Here is a 9,651-nt window from a genome sequence, read left to right as displayed (position 1 = left end):
ATACAGGCTACAGTTCGCCTCCAAACCGCCCACTTCCAGGAAAATTATTTTCTCAGAAGCGAGCGGGCAAAAGGCCGCCATTCTGCAAGAGGAAATCAATTCATTAATGCAGAAAGGCGCCATCACAGAGGTGGCCCTCGACCAATCAATGAACGGTTTTTACTCCCGCTATTTCTTGGTAAAGAAAAAGGGGGGCGGACTCCGTCCCATTCTAGACCTGAGGGCATTGAATCGTCACTTAAAAAAGCTGCGATTCAAAATGCTTACTCCACCAGTCCTCCTACGCCTAATTCGCGAAGGGGACTGGTTTACGTCGATAGACCTGCAAGACGCATATTTCCACATTCCGATTTACCCGCCGCACAGAAAATTTCTGCGCTTCGGGTTCAGAGGAAAAGTGTACGAGTACACAGTCCTTCCCTTCGGAATGTCACTGAGTCCCAGAGTCTTCATAAAGTGCACCGCGGCAGCTATCGCTCCGCTCCGACAGCAAGGGATCCGTCTCGCTACATACGTAGACGACTGGATCCTACTTGCAGACTCTCCACGAGAAGCACTGTCGCACACACATCGTGTGCTCAGCCACCTCGACTCGCTTGGGTTTATAATAAACCACGAGAAGAGCATGCTTATGCCAACACAGTCAATAGACTTTATAGGCATAACACTGAACTCAATCTCTTACACGGCCCGCCTGAGCCAAGAGAGAATAGACGCAACACTGCAGTGCGTGGCGTCATTCAAAAGGGGACGCTCGATTCCTTTTCATGCATGCCTCCGGATGGCGGGGTTAATGGCCTCTGCGGTCTATTTAATCCGCCTAGCAAGGCTACATATGAGACCTTTCCAACGATGGATAGGCTCTCTACATGTACCAATGCACCGTCGGCACCAGAAGGTAACAGTAACATCACAATGCATACTAGCCCTTCAATGGTGGTCAGACAGGAAAACCCTCTCAGAGGGCGTCCCCATGGGAAAGCCTCTGATCAGGAAAGTCATCACTACAGACGCCAGCATGACAGGCTGGGGAGCCACGATGGAAGGACTCACAGCCAGAGGTTTATGGTTGGGGCCACTACGTGCCCTTCACATAAATTACTTAGAGCTCATGGCAGTCTTCCTCGCCCTGAAATACTTCGAGCAGCGCATCCTGGGTTGCCATGTCCTAGTCAGGACAGACAACACCACGGCCATGTGCTACATCAACAGACAAGGTGGACTCAGGTCCCCTCGTCTTCATCAACTGGCTCAGAAACTGATCCTGTGGTGCAACACACGCGTCCTCTCAATAGTAGCGTGTCACGTCCCAGGTCTTCTGAACACAGGGGCAGACCTGCTGTCCAGAGGACCTCTCCGCTACTCAGACTGGTCACTACACCCTCATGCAGTGGCCCAGGTCTGGAGCAGGTTTGGGAAATCCAAGGTGGATCTCTTTGCCACAGAGGAGAACACGAAGTGTCCCCTCTTCTTCGCAATCAGGGGACCATCAACGTTGGGGCTAGACGCTCTGTCACACCAATGGCCCAAAACCCTTCTCTACGCCTTTCCCCCGCTATCCCTCATCAGCCCCACTCTGGACAGAGTGAGGACTCAGGGTCTGAAGGTGCTCCTAATAGCCCCGTCGTGGGGGGTCTGGAGGTCGGAAATAACCCCTCTCCTCTACGACCAGCCGTGGAGAATTCCCCTTCGAGCGGATCTCCTCTCTCAAGCGAGGGGGGAGATCTTCCACCCTCACCCCCAGGACCTAGACCTATGGGTCTGGCCCGTCAAAGGGTGATGTTGACTGCCGTGGGTCTACCTCCGAACGTAATCGAAACGATTCAGAAAGGCAGAGCCCAGTCAACAAGGGACCGTTACGACACAGCCTGGCGCGTCTTCGAGCATTGGTGCTCACGAAGACCAGACCAAACAGTCCCCTACCAGGCCTCAGTGATCGACGTCCTGTCATTCCTGCAGGAGCTCCTAGACAACGGTCTAGGCCTCTCCTCAGTCAAGGTCCATTTGGCGGCAATCTCTGCCTGCCACCCAGGCTTTGATAACCAGACGGTGTGGAAGCACCCGCTGGTAAAACAATTCATGAAGGGTGTACGCAGGGAACATAGGACATGCAGATCCCTCGTTCCCTCGTGGGATTTGTCCCTGGTTCTAAAGGCGCTGGCTACAGCACCCTTTGAACCACTACAAACCGTGAGCCTCAAGCTCCTAACCCTGAAGGTGGCTCTCCTGATCGCACTCACGACAGCAAAAAGGGTCAGCGACCTACATGCGCTCTCGATCTCTCCAGACTGCATGAGGTTCGATGAGGGGTCGACCAAGGTCACCCTAAAGGCAAACCCCGCCTTCATTCCCAAAAATGCTCTCTCAGTGTGTGTGCCAGTGAACCTACAGGCTTTCCATCCCCCGCCGTTCTCCTCTGACGAAGACAGCAGGCTTAATTGCCTCTGCCCAGTCAGAGCTTTACGCATATACGCGGATAGACTGGCTCCCTTCAGACAAGGAAGCCAACTCTTTGTGTCCTGGGGTGCCAGGACCAAAGGAAAGCCCGTCACGAAGGTCACTATCTCTAACTGGATAGTGGAAGCCATCCGTCTGGCCTACACTAGCCAAGGCGTGGATTCCCCTCAAGCCCTGAGGGCCCACTCCACAAGAGGTGTGGCAGCTTCCTGGGCACTCTACAAGGGTGTCTCCATTCAGGAAGTCTGCACAGCAGCAAGCTGGTCTACACCCTCGACTTTCGCCACATACTATAACCTAGATGTGGCAGCGCCTTCGCTAGCGCACGCGGTCTTGGGGGCCGCTGCTCAGTAAGGCATCAGGGCAGCATAGCGCTGCCTCCTGCCCTCCACAAGGACTAGGTTCTGGACCCAAAAGGGTCCGAGCCCCTCCCAAAAGGTTTACCTGGGACCCACTGGAAGTTCAGGTCACGGGAGTTCATAAAGTCCCATAAACGAAAGGTATTTCGTGAAATTTCTATATAATACAACGTTAAAGGTTACTTTAGTAACCACGGTTGTATATATAAATTGAACGAAATACCTTTCGTGGAACGCCCTTCTGTTCTCTAAAGCAGAAGAAAAGTTCCGAATGAGGGCTGACGTAGCCACGCAGGTATCTATACGGGATAGGCGTGGCTTCCTACGTCACCCTTAGAGCCCAGGACAGCGAAAATTCTAGAATTTTCTGTCCTGGGAGTACATAAAATAATGTTCTGCAGCTAGGTTTTGAAGGAAACCTACCCATAAACGAAAGGTATTTCGTTCAATTTATATATACAACCGTGGTTACTAAAGTAACCTTTAACGTTACGTCACCATCAACAGCCATTCTTGTTACCCGACATACTGTACATTCATACATACATACATACATACATACATACCCAGCTGATCACCAAAGGTACCTTAGTTATTTCATCAAGAATGGTGGTCCCTAATTGGCTGGTGGGCAATTAGGGACCATTATCTCTGTAATCACATTACACATCAATGTTTAATGTTTAATGTGGCTGAGTCATACCCACTAGAAGCATCCTTTACCAAAGATTGGAGTGGTGGCTAATTCATTTTACAGCTGTGCCTGTGTGAACCACAAAATACAAAATTCTCCAATTTAGTTATTAGTGAGGATATTTACTGGGAGTGCATGACGTGTACAGTTCTTGTTCGTACTATCTCCTCCAGACACCTCCCCAGTACCCATCCCACACACACACACGCACAAACACAATGACTAGGTGTCCCTAGCAATCAGTAGGAGTGCAGTGACACATGGCTTCGAACCCTCGAACATTGACAATTTCATCATACCCAGGCCTCTGCTGTGTTTGACAGGTTTTTTACCCTCTATGCCACCCAGCTGCACCAAGACAATTAAGCAGAATCCCCAAAGCGACCAGTGTTCAATCAGAGAGTTTATAAGCTAATAGCCTTTCTGTCCCCCTAATTAAAACACAACACTTGATCATAACAAAACCTCACGTTAATGCAGGCAGGCTTTTACGGGAGCATTTTGGCATTAACAAACTCTGCAATAATTGCGGGAGAGCTTTTAACATGCCAACCTTCAGGTTGACAGTAGCAGAGAGGTACAATCTGCACACCGAGTTATACTGTAGCTCCCAACAAAATGTGGGCAACATGACATTATGGGTCTTCATCAGGCAAGTTTATGCCAAAGTCTCAAGTAGACCAACAGTCTAGAAGACAATACAAACAAAATAGTATCATTAGAAAAACATTGAACATGACACTATAGCCATATGATACGCTTTTTTGTTGAATATCTCTGGTAAAATTCAAACTAGCAATCAAGGTAACATATAGACAGCTGCTAAACCCCTAAGGTATAGAGGGTATGCACATGCATAAAGTAAATGGCAAACCGAGTGGCAAATTGAGTGGAAAAGTGAGTTTAACGTTGTTTAATGCAATCAGATAGGACTTTTCTGTGTGGATGTATGGGCTGTCAAGGCCATAAAGTAGTTTTTTGCCACTCAGTAGGCGTTCCTGCATAACTTCCAGGTATGATGATGATGTCACACGCATACCCTAGGGTATAGGGTATGCGCGTGACATCATCATACCTGTGCAACGCGCAGGCTAGTAGTTCTAGTTTGTAACTGGCGTCAGTAAGTTGACAGGTGATGTTCATGCTGCGTGCACAGGTGCACTATTGCGTGTGATTGTCAGTGGGTGGCACATAAGTAGAGTGTATTGTATGACACTACTAGGCAGTGATCTCATTCCGACAGCTGGTAATGTCAGACTTCAAAAGGCTTTCCTTGTGACTCACAAGGAAAGCAGTAAGCACAAGTTGATTGCAAGTTGTAAGTCATGTTTTAACAAGGCTTATTCATTTTATAGAGCTATTTGGACCATGAGATCATCCCAGGATTATCATGATTGTTGCTTATTTGAATATACTGTAAGGTTTATAAATGTTTTTGTACATAATAAATACATTACATGATATTACACTGATTCATCAAGCCTGAACAGCCAGTCAGCAAAGACACGGTCACTCTTTAGCCTCAACTCAGGGGTTAATAGGAGGGGGGGAATAATAATTAGACGCTAGGCCATGAAGTGCCTTGTTAAAAAACATTATATATTTTTTTAAATCATCAGTGGATGGAATTTAATACACTGGTGGTTGTGTTGTTACGCTTTCCCTAATTTCTATCTTGCCCATACACGTTTGGGAAAGGGAATTGCGGTTCCTTTTTTTAAATATATTTTTGGGGGCTTTTTTGCCTTTATTGACAGATATACAATACAGTAGCTTGACAGGAAACGAGGAGAGAGTTGGGGGGGAAGACACACAGTAAAGTTTGTCTGGATCGGGACTCGAACCCGCGACACACTGTCATGCTGGATTACCAGCCAAGGTGCCTGGATCGCTAAACCGGCCCAGGCCAGGAATCGCGTTATTCTAAAAGTTCGGTGACCATACAGGCAAAAAGGAATCGTTCAGAAGCTGTGTTCACATTCACTCTCCCATTGGAATTAAAGGGACACTTCACCCTTTTTGAAAAAAATATATTGTTGTCACGGAAACAGTCGACAGCGTGACGTCAGGCCATGACGTCACGTCACCCTATAAAGTATGCGAGCAGAGCACTAGAGCAGACTCAGCAGAGTTATTAGAAGTTCAAGAATATAATAATATTATGCCTAATATATATCCTAAATATATCATACAGTGGGTATCCTATATTTAGGATATATAGGATATATATTATGTCTACACACACAGACCCCAAGATGGACGGAGCCCTCGACAATGTAGAGGCCGTCCTTCTAGAGAACGCGACTTGAAAGAAGTTTGGATGTTATAGGTGATCACCTCAGTTTCCTTGGCATTCAGCCGAAGGCCAACCTTGGCACACTCTGACTCCACTCTGCTCAAGAGCTCCTGTGCTTGCTCCATGTGGTTGGAGAGCAGGCTGATGTCATCCGCGTAGTCTAGGTCTGTCAGGACTACTGCAGGGTGTCTTCTTGACCTCCTTGGTGTAAGAGCGAGGCCAAGATCCTGCTCTCGTCCACTGATGGCCTTCCTGAGCGCGTAGTCCAGGACGAGGACAAAGAGGAAGGGGGCTAGGGTGTCTCCTTGCATTACCCCAGTGTAATATGTGGTTTTAGATATTTTAGATTTTAGCAGTGTCCATGATGTTATGGACACTGGGCTCACTTCCTTCCTGGAATACAATTCCCATAATGCTTCGGTGCACTGCTCATCCTTGTGGATAGGGGGAGGGCTGTCTTACTGAGACAACATGAACCACATAAAGACCCCAGGAAAGTGTTCTAAATCTTCTAAACGTCATTAACATATATATTTTATTTTTTTCAAAAAGGGTGAAGTGTCCCTTTAATAGACCCCACCCCTGCTTCCATTCTCCTAAAAAGGCCTACTTCATAATGCAGATACGGGAAGTATCTTGCTAATTTTGTCAACAAAAAAGGATGGCACTTCATTGCTAAAAAAAAACTGACGGCTAATTCAGTAAAGACATTCCCTGTCATATCACTGTATTATTTATAGTGTTGGTGTCACAATGAATATCAGAAGTGAATCACAATGACGACAATGAAGTGGGTAACATACAATTCATGGACATTCTGTGAATGAAGTGTCTGTTCTTTATTGAAATCTTAAGCATCACCATCAAACTAAACTGGCTGAGAACAAACTGTTATTGTCAGCGTGGGTTTCCAATTCTCACTCTGTCATTTCAGATTAAACAAGGGAACAAAGGATTCTTGAAAAATGTGAATTTATTCAATAAACAGACTTTATTAGGTCATTTAACTTTTCTTTTTTATATATGTTTATTTATTTGGGCACATCAATTTACAGTATACACACACATGTGCTTGTATGATTACATTGTAGCGTCCCTGTGTTTAATTTTTAATTTTTAAGACGGACAAATTATAAACCACCTACAATACATCAACGATAAAGCAAGTACGAAAAAGTAATACTTGATACTGGCTTCCCACTGTCCGTTAACAGAACATTTAACCTTTCTAGTACAATAAAGTGATATTTCAGCTGCAGTAAGCATACAAGGACGGGAAATAATATATTAGTTTTTATTCTAAAATTAAATATCTATCTATAATGTTCAGTTTGGTCTTAAGCAGTACTGTAGCAGTTAGCTAATAGCTATCATAACTTCAGCCTTCAAGAAGTAGTAGGCTGGACAACATATAGCTCTGTACTTCCCACTGTTGACTTCCGATTAGACCTTTTGACAGGCTTTATGTGAAGTTGAAAGTTATGTCACTTCAAACCCTTACTGTTTGCTCTGGGGAGAGTGTAGAAAACCCCGATTGCCTCTGTTAAGTGTTGACCTGATGCCATATGTAGTCCTGAAGAAAACAAGGATGTTACAGAGACACTGGAGATGGAGTCACTTGGAGGGGGGAGGGAGGGAAGAGGGGTGAAAAAAAAATCCTTGGGAACTGCACTTGTGTCCTATGTATGCATAGAAATGCTGTTATTGTACTGCTTTTTCCAAATAAAATAAATATTATATAAAAAAAAAAAAAGAAAAAACCCCGATTGTCTCCTCTGATACTGTACATCTGACAGTGAGGATTTCCACCGGGAGGGAATCATGTGCGTAGAAACACGCTTTCCTGAACAGAAAGGACTTGCGGTGTGTGGTGTAACCTGTGTGAAATCACGGGTGTTTCTTGCAAGCATGAGCCATGCATGTGTTGCATGTCAAGCTCATGCTTGCAACAAAGCAGAGAGTTGAGCGTTCCAAGTTGTGAATAGATTTTTATTAAACTAAGTAGTCACAGAATTACGGAAAAGGTGACACTATAGCGACACAGAATGCCCTTCCCTGACTGCTTCAAAGCATACTTAATAACCCATTTTCATCAAATTCTAATAAATGAGATCCGATTCTAATAAAATGTCTTCTACATCCCGACAGTTTTCTGAAAAAGCTATGTTTCTATGTCAGTCGTTCTTCGATTTTACAAAAATAGCAGACCTACAAGCTCGTAGCGCGCCACTCGGTGGCGCGCTATGAGCTTGTAGATCTGCTATTTTTCAATAGCTAAAGCATAACATAATGCTAACACCAAAAGGGGTTCCCGCCCAGAATGGGTTAAATATGTGCAAATCAACAATCATGGGTGCTGGGCCAAAACCACTAACGTTCAAACGAACAATTAACAAAAGACGTCACAGTGCAATTATTCAGCCCTCAGATTCAGAACATTAAGGTGAAGTGTGCACTGTGCAGATACCTGCAGGCGGTGAAACAATACAGGATGTATGATTCACTCCTTCATTATTCTCCAGCTTGCTATCAGCTGATATGTTTCCCTGTTTACCATACTGTATAAACATTTGTTGTGATTGATTGAATTGGGCACAGTCGTCTGATATTGAAAAATGTACTTACTTTGTAAGCTGTTGAAATGTCTCTGCGCGACGGGAAGTCGGGAACCACTTTTGGGGATTTTACCCTTAAAGACCGGAACTCATTTTTAGATTGTTATGTACAGTATATATCAACATATATTTTTTTCCAGAAAAGTCAGGATTTCACCCTAAATGGGTTAACGCTTAAACACCCTCCCCTTATTCCTTTAAGGGTTGTTTCACTGTTCAAACAAACATCAATAGAGGGAGAATTGTACATTTTCAAATCAAATGAATGACGTCCATAGGCCACTTCAGGAATGTGAGGTGCTTGTCAAGGTATTAAAGTGGGTTCTGATTCCTCATCTATGACGTAAACGGATGCCTGGGCTCCACTGAGTGCGTTGCATCACGTTGCATGTAGACGGCGGCAAAATATTAATGCGAATGGGTGACGCCATCCAGACGCCGTCCAAACGCAACCGTTGGCAGTGGAGAACCCTTCTTTGATTGAACATTGGATCATTGGATCTCTGAGAGGACAATCGGCCTGCAGTATCTGTGGCAGATGAGGCAGCCCCTTGTCCTTGTTGAAGAGGGTCAGGCTTTGATTCAGTCTGATTTAAGTGTCATCATGTTCACACCAGTGGACATGCACGCAGGAATCCCTGCAGGTCATTTGTTTAGCCCAGAGCCATAGAGTAAGACAGAGTTACGCAAACTCCGTTCACTTCATGGGGCCAGCCAGTCCAATGGTGGCTCTCCTACATAGACTTCTATGGAATGGGGACAACCGGAAGTATTGAATGGGGACAACCGGATGTTTACGGAATGCATTGGAGTCTATGGGCTCGTGCGAGTAATATGAACCACGTGACCGTGCTGTTTTGAGTGTTTTCTGCCCCCTCAAGTCAATAGAGGGTATGCGCGTGACATCATCATCAAACCCGGATGTTATGCAGGAATGCCTACTGAGTGGCAAAAAACTACTTTCTGGCCTTGACAACCCATGCATCCAAACAGAAAAGTCCTATCTGATTGCATTAAACAACGTTAAACAACTTTGCATGTTGCTTTGCCACTCGATTTGCCACTCGATGTGCCATTCACTTTAAGCATGCGCATACCCTCTATATCGCCACTCTTCTATTAGATGGCTCTGGTTTAACTACTCCCGTTTTAACCACTCGCCCTTGAAAAGCAAAAATGTAGTTCAGCAGGCCTTGATGTAGTCGTAATAAATGCCGGATTTTTTACCTC

Source organism: Electrona antarctica, assembly GCF_951216825.1.
Source record: "Electrona antarctica genome assembly, chromosome: 15".
In the NCBI taxonomy this organism is placed as follows: domain Eukaryota; kingdom Metazoa; phylum Chordata; class Actinopteri; order Myctophiformes; family Myctophidae; genus Electrona; species Electrona antarctica.
This window is presented reverse-complemented; position numbering follows the sequence as displayed.